Source organism: Pseudorca crassidens, chromosome 11 (assembly GCF_039906515.1).
Source record: "Pseudorca crassidens isolate mPseCra1 chromosome 11, mPseCra1.hap1, whole genome shotgun sequence".
Lineage (NCBI taxonomy): Eukaryota > Metazoa > Chordata > Mammalia > Artiodactyla > Delphinidae > Pseudorca > Pseudorca crassidens.
In genome coordinates, this window is record NC_090306.1 from 5,037,033 (window position 1) to 5,053,565 (window position 16,533).

The following is a 16,533-nucleotide window of genomic DNA, read 5'->3' on the forward strand; positions in this document are numbered from 1 at the left end:
AAATGCACTAATGTAAAGCATGCCCCAATTTTCCCTTCTGAACAATGTTGTAATTTAGGAGATTACATTCCTGACTAAATACTGGGCTTTAGATCAGAGCTAATGATTGACTACATGTCTTATAGGACACTGCACAATAACAACAAATGAATAAAATGATTGGAAACAGCAAAGATATGTTTTCAATTTTATTAAATGGGTTTAAAATATGTTACAGAGAGTCACATTTTTATGAAGGGTATGGTCATTTTACTTACTTTATTAGAACTTAGGGAACTTGCTTGAAGATGATTGGAAATGGTCCAGCTCAATACATTTAAAATGCTTTGACTGGTGCCTTTTATTCCCCATATAATTTTGTCTGAAGTGAACAGATGCATTCAAAACTATCCCACTGATTTTATAGCTGCTTCAAGCTCCGTAAAGGTTTTCACTGTATGGAGTTGCTACTTCTGAATGTAGGTAATGGTGATGATGGTGGTGACGATAAAGACTGTTTTTCTCACTGAAAGTAACTTTCAAAACTAAGGACTAACCATCTCCCTCCCTACCTCCCCTGTTCTTACAAAATCTCCGCTTTTGAGCAGCTCAAGGGAGTGATACACCCCCTGTCTGCTCTTGTGGCTTCCCATGGCATTGAAATGTCTTACAAACAATTACAGGCCATTCACAGAGATTTTTTAAGAGGGACTTCAAAAAACAATCTTTGGGAATTGTCAGGACCTGTGTAGGCAGCTATCCATGTTTGATTCCTATGGCAGCCTTCCTTAGGTAAGGGCATTAAATAATTCTGAATTGGTGGACCAGAGCATTCTTAGGGCGGGTGTGGGGATGATTGAAGGTAGAAGAAAGAGAAGGTGGGATTGTCCATTACCTGTTCCCTTTTCATAGTTCCATAACCAAAATTTAAATGCCTTGATATTCAGATATGTAATTGAAATACTCTCCTTCCCCATCCCTGTCTGTCCCCTAAACACAGAAAGTACTCAGCATTCATCTAATAACTAATTAGTTATTGGCTTAACCTACTCCTTAGCTCTTTCAAACACAATTCAACTGAGTAAATTTTAAAGGTCTCATTGGCTTTATTCAATAATTCATGAATCAGGTAGCATCCAATCTAGCAGATAAAAAGGAGCTCCAAGGAAATGAAAGGCAGAAAGAAGCAGGAACAAGGTTATTTGAGGCAAAAAAGCAGGTTGGTCCTTGCAAGGTTTCTTTCGTTTAGAGGATGGTAGGGGTTGATCCGACAGATTATCTAACTAGGAATGCTGACGAGGTGATTCCTGATTGACTGGACTCAGATTCCATTTCTGGGAGATCCGAACTTGTAATTACATTAAGTCTCAGATTGGTGATGTGGGGCTTAGCATAAGCAACTCCATTTTGGGCCTGTTGTCTTGCTTTTAACAGCTCTGTCAGGAAAAATTGAAAAGATACTTTAAATGAACATATATATCTGTATTTATGGGCGTCTTGACTAGCTCACCCATCCAGATTATCTTTCTCTTTCATTCTCTTTGAACTATTTTACAACCCTTTCAGCTGTATAAAACTGATATTAATGCATATACTTCTTGCATATTACAAATACATTGTGTCCAGTAGATTTCAGTTGATTGTTGCCCTGTGGGTGGACCAGTTTTGCATCTAGTTGTAAACTCATTTCACTTCCTTTACTTCATGTAAACATGTGGTTATTTTAATTCTCCTTTGACCAGTTGTGACATCTTACTGGCTCCCTCATTAATTAATGAGTTAAGTAAAAGTCTTTGATGATATTTCCTTTTCTGCTTAGACAAAAATCATGATTATATCCTCTTTAAAAAATCATCTTCTAATAATTTGGTAGTTGATTTTTGGCCTAAAATAGCTCATGTCCATCAAGAGGGGCTAGGTAAGGACCCTGGTAAATCAACAGAATAAGATTAGCGATTTATGTGTAGCTCTAATTTTATTTTCTAAACCTTCTATGTATAATTCGCATTGCACATATAGTCACATCCCTGACAATAATTAACTTCTAAATTGTTTATGGTTTACAAAAATGTTTTCACCTATTTGATTTATACACCTGTACCCTATATAATAATCGAACAAGAATTATTATAACTCTCACTTTGCAGTTGAGGAAGTGCAGAGGTTATGTGTCCTGCCTGATGTCATATGAGTAAAAACACAGATCTTCTGAGAAAAATTCCTTGCCTTTTCCACTATCCAACCATACCACACCACACAACACTACACCCCCCATACCTCAAAGTGCTTCTTGAAAAAATCAAAGTTAATTCAATTAAGTTCGAGACAATTTTAGAGTGAAGGATATTTTATTTGAATATGCCAATAAATTTCAAATGGATATTTAGTTGTGGTTTGTAGGTTAATTCTTTTTTTAATCATATTATTCAATTGAGCTATAAAATTGTTGCCAGGATAATTTATATAGTATGCATTTTCTGAAGGAAGAAAAGAAACTAACACTCATTAAATACCTGCAATGTGGTCTTTTTTAGCTTATGTCTTTTCATTTAACCTTCGAAATAACCTTGTGAGGTAACTTCCAAGTTCTCCTTTTACTGTTGATGTTGATAAGTAATACAAATCATCAGTACAGTTTATTGACCACTCATATATTATCTGATATATTCATCACAACCAACCTATCAGCTTGGTTGCATAAGTGAAAATTAAACCATAGGAGCATTAAGAAATGATTCCAAGGTCATAGAGTTAGGATTTGAACTTATGTTCGAAGGTCACATTCCTAACAACTACTTGTGGTTCAGAGTAGCCAAGACCATTGTTTGTTGGTCAAAATGACAGTGTCCATCCTGCGTGGGGTTTTGTATTCAAAATGCAGAAGAATAAAAAAGGTCTCTGGTCTTGGGTGTCTTGCTGTCTAATAGTGACACAGGATCAAGGGGACAGATTCGAGTTGAGTCTCCATAGGGACAAGGAGATCGTGACAATGGCTGGATGTGTAAGAGGAAAATCTTTCCCAGGTACCTAGAAGAGCCGGGATAAGAAGTCGTGAAGGTGAGCTTCCTGTTCACCCTCAACCCCCTAAGTTATCCCCACCCTTCCGTGTAGGGTAGACTTACCATTTTGAAGAAAAGGAAAAAGAGTTTCTCCTCCAACATCTCTATAACTTGTTCCAAAATGAACTCTTGTCAAAGCTTTGAGAAGTTATGGACGATGACATGTAAAACAACCCAAAGGGCTTTTCAGCTACATTTGGAGCTGAGTCAAGCACAAGGTTGTTAGATCAAGAGGCAGCAGAGAGTGCGTGATTCTCTTTCACCCCCCTCCTGCATCCCTGTCTACCAGAATGACCCTCCCATGGGAATGGACAGGACAAAAGGACATGGACGCTTCAGTGGATAACTAGGATCCAGAGAGGATGGGAGCTATGGTGGACCTCAACCTCCAAGTCAGGCCTAGGAGTCCTAGGAGTCAGGGCAGATTCCATAAAGGACCTTTTTTTTTTTTTCCATAAAGGACTTCCGGAAGATAGTTTGTGAATTTCAGGAAGGGAGTGACCTGATCACTTAGGAACCATCTGAGTACACAAAGGATGGACCGTGGGATGGATCCAGTGAGAAACATTTCTTGCTGGGACGTCAGGCAAATGTGAGATAAATGAAGTGTTTGGATTTCAGTCATTCACCTGTCAAATTTGCAGTTGTTGCAAGAGGAAATTAGAGCTTCTCATAGACGATTACACTTTGCTGTCTGATAAGGTCTGGAAGTCTGAGATTCTAGCATGTACGCTAGATGGCAATCCCCAGATTAGGGTTTCTGGAAAATACTGATGTAAAAAATGACTAGTAGAGATGCTTTTAGTTTTTCAGGCTTTGATGAAGTATGGTATTATGCCGTAATACAGAGAATGTCATACATGAAATACATTTTGAGCACTGACATCCTCTATCCACTTACCCTAACCATTTTCTTTACAGGAAGCAAACATATAAACCCTTACGTCCCATCCCCACCCTGTCCTTTCTCTGCCAAACCAGGAAAAGACTTTCATTTGCAGTGAGTTTGCCAATATTTTTTTTTTTTTTTTTTTTGCGGTACGCGGGCCTCTCACTGTTGTGGCCTCTCCCGTTGCGGAGCACAGGCTCCGGACGCGCAGGCTCAGCGGCCATGGCTCACGGGCCCAGCCGCTCCGCGGCACGTGGCATCTTCCCGGACGGGGGCACGAACTCGTGTCCCGTGCATTGGCAGGCGGACTCTCAACCACTGCGCCACCAGGGAAGCCAAGTTTTCCAATTTCTGAGAAAGGAAGAAAGTCCCCCTTTCTCGTGGTTCCCCAAGACTTCTTCTTCCCGAAAGGTACGGGTAGGTTCGATCAGGGGGATCGTTACCCTGTTGACCCCGATCCCCTTCTGGTGATGGAATGCTTTCTGTTGTACAAACTTTCTTCACTGGCCACACACGACATAGTCTTGCATCAGGCTGAGAAAATTTTTTTCTCCAGTGGTAGACTATACTAGGTTTCTTTTGTTTATAAATGTGGGTTTTCAAGTTTTATGCGGGAAATAATTTTTAACTTTTTTTTTCTGTGGAATCAAGCACATCTCCAGCTCCCTTATGAAAGGTTACATAAACAAGCGGGACTGGAGGATGGTTTTTCTTCCTCAAAAATAAGGAAAAATGAAGCATTCGCCTCTTCTTCCAAGAATGGGCTTATATAGGCGAGTGTTCCCATGAAAAACCTCAAATAAATTGTTTCTTACTCGAGCATACGCCTGTGACGAGGAATGGGCCTAGAACAACTTCTTACTGGATCGGTTGTTTTGAAACTGTAAACAACAGTTTAATCAATCTGTCCTTGAGCTTATAGTTCACCAGAGGTAGGAGATTTTTCCATTTTTATAAACAGTAACCACTGATTCCCAAGGGGCAGGGGGATAATTAAGGGCATACAAACTACAGTAAAACAAAGAAAAAGGTCTTTTCATCTCCTTTTGGAATTACAATTTTTATTGTTCAGCAAAGAAATTGAATTACGACTGTCTTATACCATGACCGGTTAGGAGAGAAAGATATAGGAGCAAAAAAGGAAGAGAGGAATGGGAAAGCAGATGGGGGGTGGGGGACGGAGCAGAGTAAAAAGAAAAAACTGGGTCTTTGATCCAGTTATAAACAAAGATATAGAGAAACCGATCCAGATATAGCCAGGCTGAGACATAGACAGAAACTCTTTCATATAGAAAGAGACACACACATGCACATACACACAGACACTCCAAGAGAAATAGAGAAATAAACACACGCACGGGGCTTATGAACAGAGACTCAGTTAAATGAATTAGAAGCCCACACAGTTTAGACTCACACACTGAGAGAGATGGAGAGAAATTAAAGGTTAATAAAATGCTAGGGAGAAGCAAGAAGAGGTGGGGAGGATGTGGAAAATCCGGTTCACTGGGTGACTTCCTTTCTCCACATAGTGCCTTGGGCACCTTGCAGGGGGTCACAGAGCAGTTTTTATAAACAAAGGTTTTGGATCTCACCTCCAGCGTTTCTTAATTGTGTGCTGTCACGCCAGCTTCTTACCCTCTCTGAGGTTCAATTTTCTCATGTCTAAAGTGGGGGGTAAGAATTCCTACACTGCAGGGTTGTTTTAAGAGCAAAATGAGATCATGTAGATTAGGTGCCTTGCTCGTGGCCTGGCTCAGAGGCAGTGTTCAATAGATGGTGATAATGTTATCATTAAAATGTATAACAACGCCGTGGAGTGGGACTGGTTATTCTTTATACCATGAGGAATGGAAACTCAGAGAAGTTAAATAGTACGCCCAAGCTGCACAGCTGTCACGTGGTAGAGCCAGAATCGACTTCAAATCCACCTGCCTCGAAAGCCCATGCTTGTTTCACTGCACCGGGGCTGACACTAATCTCATTTGAAAATGCTGCATTTGTGTGTGTACATGCGTGCCTGTATGCATTTGTGGTGGGGACATGGCAATATGACTCCCTCTCTAAACTTTAAAAATTGCTTAAAGTGGGGTGGGGGAGGATGGATTGGAAGTTTGGGATTAGCAGATGCAAACTATTATATGTAAAATGGATAAACAACAAGATCCTACTGTAGAGCACAGGGAACTATACTCAATATCCTGTAATAAACCATAATGGAAAAGAATATGAAAGAGAATGTATATATATGTATAACTGAGTCACTTTGCTGTACAGCAGAAATGAACACAACATTGTAAATCAACTATACTTCAATAAAATAAGTTAAAAAAATTCCTCCAAGTGTTCAGGTCTTGTTATATAAAATTTCTTGGATCTATGTGGAATTTTTAGGTATTTCTTTAACTCTTCTTCCTATGTATCAAGGGGGGAATTTAAAAATTTTTACAGTTCTGTGAAGTGAGGTTCAGGTAACCCCTCAGGGACACCATTGACCTTTCTGATTCTGCTGTCACGATCCATCTTGTATTTCTGGAACCATAGGTATGCATGGTGTGTCTGTAGCACTTTTCAGACAAGATGAAATAAGGCAAAGGCATCCACAAAGCCCACACGTCAGAGGTTACTCTGACCCCAAACATCCTGAACTGGAAGGCTTATCCCACCTGGAAAGCTGTGTTCTGCCCCCTGGGTTAGAAGTTTCTCCCTATGCATCTCATGTCAAGCGCAGCCATCGCGACATAATGTTTCTTCTCCTAACGCCTCCTAAAGGAACCAAACCATCCTTTCCAGGAAGCTGTATTGAACGTATTTGCCTACAACACTGTCTACTATCAAATGAAAGATTGATGCAGAACTTTGCAGTGGAAGGATAAGGCTGCCACCATCTTTGTCACTTTTATCAATCTTAGCACCGCTGAAACATGGTGTGTCTCCCGTGATGGTGCAAAGGAATTATTCATCATAACCTAGGGATTTTCCTGGCCCAAAAAAGTTGAACCTGAATTTAACCATAGCTTTAGAGAAAACTTCCATGTATGGGAAAATATAGGGGAGAAAGAATCAAGTTAAAGGGCACCAGAAGAAAGCAAACAGAGAAATCTGGAATGTGGATCCACCTAAAGGCCAGCTGGTCCAGCTGCTTTAACAAGGAAAGTATGAAAAATTGTTTGTCACAGGCGGGCATGAGGATGCTTGTTGACTGAGTACGTGACTCCCTTCTGAGGACTCCCATGGAAGCCGATCTGTTCTTTGACTGTTACTTTTATCTTTTTCTACTGTGTTTCTATTCGTGTCCTGCCTCAAGATCAGGTCCTATGCTCATTCATCTTTATCTCCCCTTCTTTCCTGAGATGCTGTCCTGAAGGCCAGAGGTAGGCAGTATGTATTTTTTGTTTCCTGAGTTTAATAGGCAATAGCTGTTCTCCTACACTCTCTTCTTAACTCGGCCAGAATTGTGAGAAAAACCCCTTCAAAGGTTGCTTATTTTCTTCCCTCAGAAATACTGAGTTCCTGTTCTGGAAAGGGGCTCATGTCACCTTTTCCTCTTATGGCCTCGTTCCCAGGATGTGATTGTCCAGGGCCATCCAAACAGGCCACCTGAAGGCCGAGTGTGGCCCCGTTGTCACTGAGACCTGAGCCACCAGCGAGCACAGCCTTCAGACATCCTTTTCCATTACTATGTCAAAAAATGTTGTTTTTGTTCCCAACCTAAAATCTGCACGCTTGCACAATTTCTCTCCCTGGTCTGTGCCAGTTGAATCTGCTCTGGTCACGTGTTTCCAAGTGAGCACGGCTGGGCTGAGTCATCCGTGTGCATCCTGTCCCCACAGGGCCAGGTCCGCAGCCCCTTCTATCCCATGGAAGAGCCGCACACAAGGGCGCAGGTGTTGCTGTGTGTCGGTCTCTCCCAGTGCATGCTTTCCTCCCTCACTCAAAGGCATGGCTGTTTGGCATTTGTCTGACATCCTGCATCTGTGAAGGGAGAACAAATAAGTGAGGGTGGTCTTCCCCTGGAAACGGATAAACGAAATGTTCACATGTGGAGATGTAGGGAAGTCATTCTGGCTTATCCATGTGTTAACTTGAATTTGATGCGAACTAAAATAGCCTGTGTGTGGTCTGTCACACCTACAGTGTACGTGTGCTTTAATTATTAGAGAAAAGGACACATTGACCAAAAGGAAAGAATGTCCACGTTAAAAATAAAGATTAAATGCCTCCCTTCCTGGGACACAAATGCTGGTCCTTCTTGGATAAGACCCCCTTCCTAGGTGCCAAGGTCATACTGATTTGCTGTGTACATGCTGGTCTGTTCTTTTTCTTTTTAAATCTTGAAGAGATGTAACCCTGGCTTGTTTAATGTCCTTTGTGAAGATATAAAACAAGATATAAAACTGTGATGGAAACCCTGCTTCTCCAGAGCAGTTTCTCAGAGTCATCTGGGAAGTGGGCTTCCAGGCTACTCCTCAGTTTGGCTCAGAGAAAACGCTTTTCTATTCTTATTACCCTTCTCTTACTTGCTCAAGCCGGCAGAGTGAAGGTGTCCGGGCTCTAGATGGACATCGCTAGCACCCTTTGACCTGCATCCCCGTGGGGTAAACAAAGGGTGGGGGAGGAGCTGAAAGGTCCCTCCCAGACGTGAGCTGCAGAGAGGTGGGCTCCGAGCTCAACAGCAGGAGAGTCATACACGCAGCCGCTACCTGCACTGTGCACTTCACCACCGCAGAATCTACCAGGCAGAGAGAGGTGGGGAGGGGAGGATTCAGAGGAAATGAGAGATAAGAGGTCAAGAGAAAGAGTGATATCTAAACCAGCCACGGTGAGGAGCCGGCACCTTGCCCAGGGAGGCCTCCCAGGATGTGACGGAGGTCCAGGGCTGCTGGCTCGCAATCATAATTGCTTTCAGGGCTTTCCAATCGTTGTACCGTCCCTCTGAGATATCACCTTCCATTTGATCCAGGCCCAGCCGATACATCAGAATGTGTTTGTGATGGACAGAGGCATAAATACATACCTGCTGCCCACATTCCCTGAATTTTTGCTGATTATTGAGGTATATTCGGTGGGTGGTACAGTCACGTGTTGTATGTGCTGGTGGTCACTTCTCTGCCAGGTGTGTGCAAAGATACATGGAGGAAGATGCTCTAGAAATGCCATTTATTGAACGTGGATCTCAAGTGAGTGGATTTCTGCAGATGAGGACCCTGGGGCCCAGGAGGTGAAATCCCTTGAACACGGGTCCTTCTGTTCCTCTTTCACAAAAAAAGCTCTCGGCTACATCCTGAGCCATCCTGTGCATCTGGGTGTGCACAAAAACCTAAACAGACACACACACGGACTTTCTCCTTTTTAGTTTTACAAATAGTCTTTTGGTGAAAATTATTTTAGAGCGCAGCACATTATTTTAGGAAGGCCCATCCTACTGCAACAGAGCCACTATGTTCCCTGCCCCCCATGTCCTCTGCCTGCCTTTTGTCTATGGAAGAACTTTAGCCAAAGAATAAGTTTAATCAGAGAAGTGAGAAAATGCAGAAACAAAGGAAAACAGTTAAAGGAGACCAAATAATAAAGGTTAGTCATTAAGCATAGTCAAGACCTTTAGTTCCTCCTCAAGGGCTATAGATAATATTCTGAGCCATACCCTGTGAGCTGTCTTATAGACACTGAAATCTCCACCAGGTGGAAGAAGTTAAGTGCATGATGACCAGACTGTAGCCATGACATAAGCTGCCACAATTCCGAGAAATGGGCTCAAGGAAATGGGAACAAACCAACCCTGGAACTGAAGACTAACTGTACCTAAAACAATCAAGATGACGCTGATCAGACCACCCATGACCAATTTCAAGGTGATTGTCAGAGCTGACTAGGCTGTTTCTGCAGTAGCCCCCTCCCTCCTCCTGTGAAAGCTCTTGCCCACCGATTGTCCATGGGAGTGGTCGGCCTTTCGACAGGCATCTGCCTTCGCTCCTAGTTGCCAGCATCTAGAATAAAGCAAACTCTCCTCTCCACCAACCTGGCCTCTGTGTTGGCTTTTGAGTGGCGAGCAGCCAGACCCGACTTTTGGTTACACCATCGGGGTCGCTTTTATAACCTAGGATAGCATTTGTATCAACTGTTTTGCACATTTAAATAAACAGGAACGATACTGATAATAGTAGCAAGAGTAGAAACTCATTGTTTAAAACCTGCTGCCTTACCGCACAACAATCTCATTCAACCCTGTTGTAACAGCCCTACGAAGAGGTATTATTTTTATCCCGTTTTGTCACTGAGGAAACTGAAGCTTAGGGTGGTTAAGTAAAAGGTTTAGGGTTCCCCAGCTGGGCAGTGTGGACTCCTGATTCAAACACGGATTTTCCTGACCCCAGGAACCCAGCTCCCCACCCCCGTTCCTGACTCCTTGCCTTTTCTCCAGTTTCACCAGAACACAGCTCTAAGTTTACATGTGGGTTTCCCTCTCAGGTCCCTAAATAGCGGAGCCGGATGCCCTCTTAGTGTCTTCAGCCTTCTGCCGATTCTCCTTCCAGGCGCATGTCAAATACCATTTCCCTCTCCCCTCCCCTGGAGGCGCTGGGGCCAGCTACTCACTGCCTCTCACTGAGCGCTGCCCACTGGCTTCTTTCTCCTCCTGAGTCTGACCTCTTTGGGTCAGACCTCTTTTTAGTCTCTTTTCCCCCTGTGGTTGTTTCTGTGTGGTTGCTTAGTTTACTGATCTTTCCTCTTCTGGTTTCAGAAAGGCCGTTGGACCACAGTGAGACTCCCCAGGGATGTGTGGTGCTGTCGTCAATCAGGCTCACCGCCCCACCGGGTCCTTGAGTGGCTACATTTGTCACGTCCCTCTTCGCTGGACTGGTTTATATTTTTAGCTTATTTCTTTCCCCCCTCCTTTCTACCTTTTAAACAAATTTTATTAGGCCTCTAAAATTTTTATGTAACCACTACTCCCAAAGCTTAAGCCAAGTTTCCCTTTTAAAGTCGGATGAACACCTCAGTATATTTGAAACGTTACAAAAATAGAGGTTTTGTTTCTGTTCACTTAAACGTTTCAACATAAAATATTTCAGACATTAATAGCAAGGTTTAGAGAATAGGATAAACATTCGGATACTTACCACCCAGCTTTATAAAATCTTAACATTTAGCCATATTTGTTTCAGAGTTCTTTGTCAAGAAAGAAAAGCAACTCTAATTCTGAAACTTGGTAGTTAACAGAAAATAATTAAGTGGGATTCTTGTGTTAACTGTATTTCAGGACAACTAAACAGCCCCTGGAAATGAAGGAAGGTTTCTTGTTCTGGTTTGGTTTGCAGAGTACTTCAGTCTAATAAATGAAAGAAAATCGCCACTTTGTAACCTCTAATGAAATCATCAATGGATGAAACTAACAAATGAAAGGTTGATGGGGAACTTCGTAGCGAGGGATTAGGCTGCCAACACCTTTGTCACTTTTATCAACTTCATGAGACGGAAACATGGTGTGTCTCCTGCGATGGTACAATGGGATTATTCAGCAAAACTTAGGAAGTTTTCTTACCAAAAAAAAATTGAACCTGAATTTAACCAAATCTTTAGAGAAACATCCATGTGTGGGGGATATAGGGGAGAAAGAATCAAGTTAAATGGCGCCAGAAGAAAACGTACAGGTAAATCTAGAATGTGGAACAGTCGAAAGGCTGGTACCAATCTTTTAACAAAAAAAGTATGAAAAAGGAAGGGGGCGGGGGGCAGGGAAGGAGAGCCTGCTCTTGATTTAAAGCAATTTAAGACACATTAAAACAAAACACAGTGTGTGGTCCTTGCTGGGGTCCTGATTTGTACAAGCCTAGTGTAAAAAGATTTTTTTGAGATGATTATGGAAATTTAATATCAACTAGAAATTTTAGATGATGCCAAAAATTGTTGAACATTTTGTTAGGTTTGATAATAGCATTATGGTTATATAAGAAACTATCCAATTTTATTTATTTATTTTTTTTGCGGTACGCGGGCCTCTCACTGCTGTGGCCTCTCCCGTTGCGGAGCACGGGCTCCGGACGCGCAGGCTCAGCAGCCATGGCTCACGGGCCCAGCCACTCCGCGGCACGTGGTATCTTCCCGGACCGGGGCACGAACCCGTGTCCCCTGCATCGGTAGGCGGACTCTCAACCACTGCGCCACCAGGGAAGCCCGAAAGTATCCAATTTTAGAGAGGACTACTGAATTAAGGCATTTGCTTTAAAACAGTAGCAACAACACATCACAGATAGATTTGAGGCCCCTGAGCAAACTCTCCTCTGATCTCCCTTTTTTTTCTTCCCTCACTCTCTGAATGTGATGTTTATTACTTCCGCCCATACTTGTTTCTATTACTTCATGTAGATGTATCCATAAGTGATACTTAGTTTTCGATTCTTTGCAACTTTTGCAAACAGTGTTCTGCAGCAGATGTCATTCCATAACTTATTTTTTATACAGCGTTAGCATTTTGAGATGTATTCATCCCAAATACGTAGATGTGGCCACTTATTTCATTGCCTTGTTATTTTCCATTATAAACATATTCCACAATTTCTTCATGGATTCAACTGGTTATAGATACTTGGGCTGTGTTCGAGTTGCCACTGTCACTAGCAATGCAGCAATCAACATTGCTGTATACGTTCTGTTGTTCACATTTTCTAGAATCCTCCTAGAAGTAGATTTGATGGGTTGAAAGGTATCTGTATATTTACCTTTACCAGAAGCCAAGAGGTTATCCTCTAAAGGCGTTATAACAGTTTATATGCCCAACACACCTTATAAAAATCTATGAACGTTTACCTGTTTGCCAGCACTTGGGATGATCAGGTGTTTATAGAATAACTTCTAATCACAGTCATTTGGAGATTTTTCTCACATAGAGACTTGGGCTTTCCCATGCGATTCTCCAAAGGAAAGCATGTTGAAGTTTGGAAGAAGGATATACGTTTATAAAGCAAATACACCAGCCAAGCTGATGCCTATCCCAACTTCCCTGCACTGTGGCATCCTTGTACCGTAGAGTCATTCTAATCTCAGCACGTTTACAGTTCTTCAGCCTGCGCTGAAATCAGGCAGCAGTCAGGATCAAAGCAATCCTTAGAGGCAAGAGCACCGGTGATCCTTGATGGAAGACTAGAGGTCATGGAGGAACAGATGGAACTCATACCATGTGTCAAGAGGAAGGGCACAACCACCCAGCTTATGAGCCCTCTGCTAGTCTCTCTTCATAATCATGGAGGCTGGGTGAGAGAAAGGCTGGGACAGAAGCCAGTGCATGTGTGACTGATGCACTCAGGGGCACGATCAGCTATCTACCTAAGCTGCCGCATGCCTGGTAGATTCATCTCGTGATATGACAAAGGAAGCAATGAAAAGCAAACAGCTTAGAGTCCTTATTTTGAAAAAAAAAATCATGAAATAGTTTTGATGTACAAAAAGTATAAAGAATAATACCAGTATCTGCAATTGAAATGAATAAATAAAACATTATCAATATGATTGAAATCACCCACGATGCTCTTATCTTGAATGTGGTGTTTATGTTAATTCCCATGCATGTCATTCTACTTCTTCTTACAGGCGTATGCCCCCTACGCACATAAAACAGGCACTTACATGTTAAATAAATGACTGTTTCCTCTGTACATAATGCTGTACATTATGCTATAACTTGTGTTTCTCTGAACATTCATCCATACACATAGCTCTAGCTCATTCATCTTTGCTGCTGTATAGAATTTTATTGAATGGATATATCATAATTTATTCATGCATTCACCTGTTAAAGGGCATTTAGATTGTTCTGTTTTATTTGCTGTGTGGATGCTTGCCCTCGGGTGTATACCTAGGAATGGGCTTTTTGCTTGTTTGTGTATGAGAATTTTCAGCTTTGCCAAACCACTCTCTAAATTGGTTTTCCCGACGGGCACCCAGCAAAGTATCCGACTTCTGATTGTTCCACCTCTTAGGGCAGCACCAAGCCAACACTTGGTGCTGTCTGATTTAAACTTTTCTCCCCAATTTAAGGGGTGTGAAATGGTTTTATCAATGTGTTTTTAATTTATACTTCCTAACGGTTAGCTGAAATTCGTGTACTGCTTCCTTGGAGTACTTGCCCATTAACTTTCTATCCAATTGTCTTTTGGGAGTACATGTGTATATGTGTGTGATTTGTAGGAATTCCTTATGACTGTGGGGAAACAAATTCTATTCAGCCCAGAAATTGTCTGGGATTTCTCCTTAGGCCAAGGTAGTGATTAAAAAAATCCCAGCTTCTATTCCCCCTCCCAGTTCACCAAGAAGGAAAAAGAAAGGCATCAGGCATTTCAAAGCAGGCTGTGAAGCAGTAAGAAATAGGGAAAATGCCAGACTTGTTAAGAGATGTCTGTACTCTTAATAGGTTTATTGAGGCATAGTTGGCATACAATTACTTTCATATTATAGAGAACAATTTCATACACTTTGATATATGTGTACACCCATGAAACTGTCATCACAATGAAGATGATGAAGTTCTCTATCCCCTCCCAAGTCTTCCTCATGTCTCTTTGTAATCTCTCCCACCCCCGTTCCCGGGCAATCACCAACCTGCTTTTTGCCACTCAAGCTTCGTTTGTATTTTATTGAATGTGTCATCACTCAGGATGCACTTTTTTGTCTTGCTGATTTCACTCAGAAAAATTATTTGGAAATGCATCCATTTAATGCATACATTAAATGTATCACTGTTCCATTTCTTTTCATTGCTGGGTAGTGCTCCATTGTATAGATGTACCACAGTTTGTGTGTTCACTTGCTGATGGACATTTGCGTTGTATCCAGGTTTGGACAGTTAAAAGTAAAGCTTCTTTGAATGGCCATGTACAAGTCTTGTATGGATATATGCTTTCCTTTCTCCTGGGTAAATAGTAGTCGAACGGCTGGTAATGCATGTTTAACTGTTTAGGAAAACACAAAAATTTTCCAAAGTGGTTGTACCATTTTACCTTTCCACCCTCAATGTTCCATATGAGAGTTCTAGTTTTTCTGTGTTTGCTAATATTTGGTGTGGTCATTGTATTTTTTTTTTTTTTTGGGTGGTACGTGGGCCTCTCACCGCCGTGGCCTCTCCCGTTGCGGAGCACAGGCTCCGGATGCGCAGGCTCAGCGGCCATGGCCCACGGGTCCAGCCGCTCCGCGGCATGTGGGATCCTCCCGGACCGGGGCACGAACCCGCGTCTCCTGCATCGGCAGGTGGACTCTCAACCACTGCGCCACCAGGGAAGCCCTGGTCATTCTTTTCTTAAATTTTGCCATTCTAGTACGTGTGTACTGGAATAGCACCGTACATTCAATTTGATTTGCATTTCCCTGATGACCGATGACGTTGAGCATCTTTTCACGTGCTTAGTCCATTCATACAGCTTCTGAATATGTATTCAAATCTTTTTCCCATTTTATGATTCAAGTTGTTTATTTTCTTATTTTGAGTTCTGAAAGTACTTTATAATATTCGGAATTCAAGTCCTTTACAAGATGTATGATTTACATCCATTTTCTCCAATCTGTCCTTTGTCTCTTCATTTTCTTAACATAGTCTTTTGAAGAGTAAGAGTTCTTAATATTGATAAAGTTCAATTTATCAATTTGCCGTTTTGTGAATCATGATTTTTGCTGTCACATCTAAGAAATCTTTGCCTAATTCAAGGTCACAAAGGTTTTTTTCTTATGTTTTCTTCTAGAACTTTTATAGTTTTAAGTTTCATACTTAGATCTCTGATGCATTTTGAGGTTTTTTATTTGTATATGATGTAAAGTATGAATTGAAAGTGTCTTTTTGTTTGTTTGTTTTTGTTTATTTGTTTGCTATAGATACCCAGTTGTTCTGGCACCGTTTGTTGAAAAGATTATCCTTTCTTCACTGAATTTGCACTTTTGAAAATCTGCACTGTTTGCAGATTTCGCACTGTTGAAAATTTGCACTGTTGAAAATCAGTTGTCTGCATATCAACCTGGAATCTTTATGCTGACCAAGTTCTCCCTTGGCTGGTGTCGAAATACCAGTTCCAAATTCTTGCTCTCTCTGAACAGCTGTCCACCACCTATTAGTCAATAAAATCTTTCCAAACTACATTTCAGCATTCTAGTTGCAATAACTTTTCAGACTGCTTCCCTGAAATTAGCCTAAGTCACTCTGATGACCTTAGATATTCCCACATCTCTATTGATATGTTTCCAGACTGTCCTTTGGTTTCTTTAGCCTATGGATAATAGTTATTCATTTTGCTAATTTTTCTTAATTTCATTCTTACAGCTCCACAGATCCAACATAACACTCCCACATCTGAACACAATGCGATGTTAGAATTTCTGACAAGTTCTTGAGGACCAATAATCTTTGTTTTATCTCTTCTACCAAGTGACGAGACTTTAGTGGTCCTTACTGACATTGGTTCTTGGTAGACCACACTAACACCTCATATTTCCACTTAAGAACACAGCATCGAAAGTTGGAGAATCATTCATTCATTCATCAATCACTTTTGAACACCAACTATGTGCCAGGCACTTAGCTAGTGCTTTGGGGATAAAGAGATGGATAAGACGTATTCTCTATTCTCA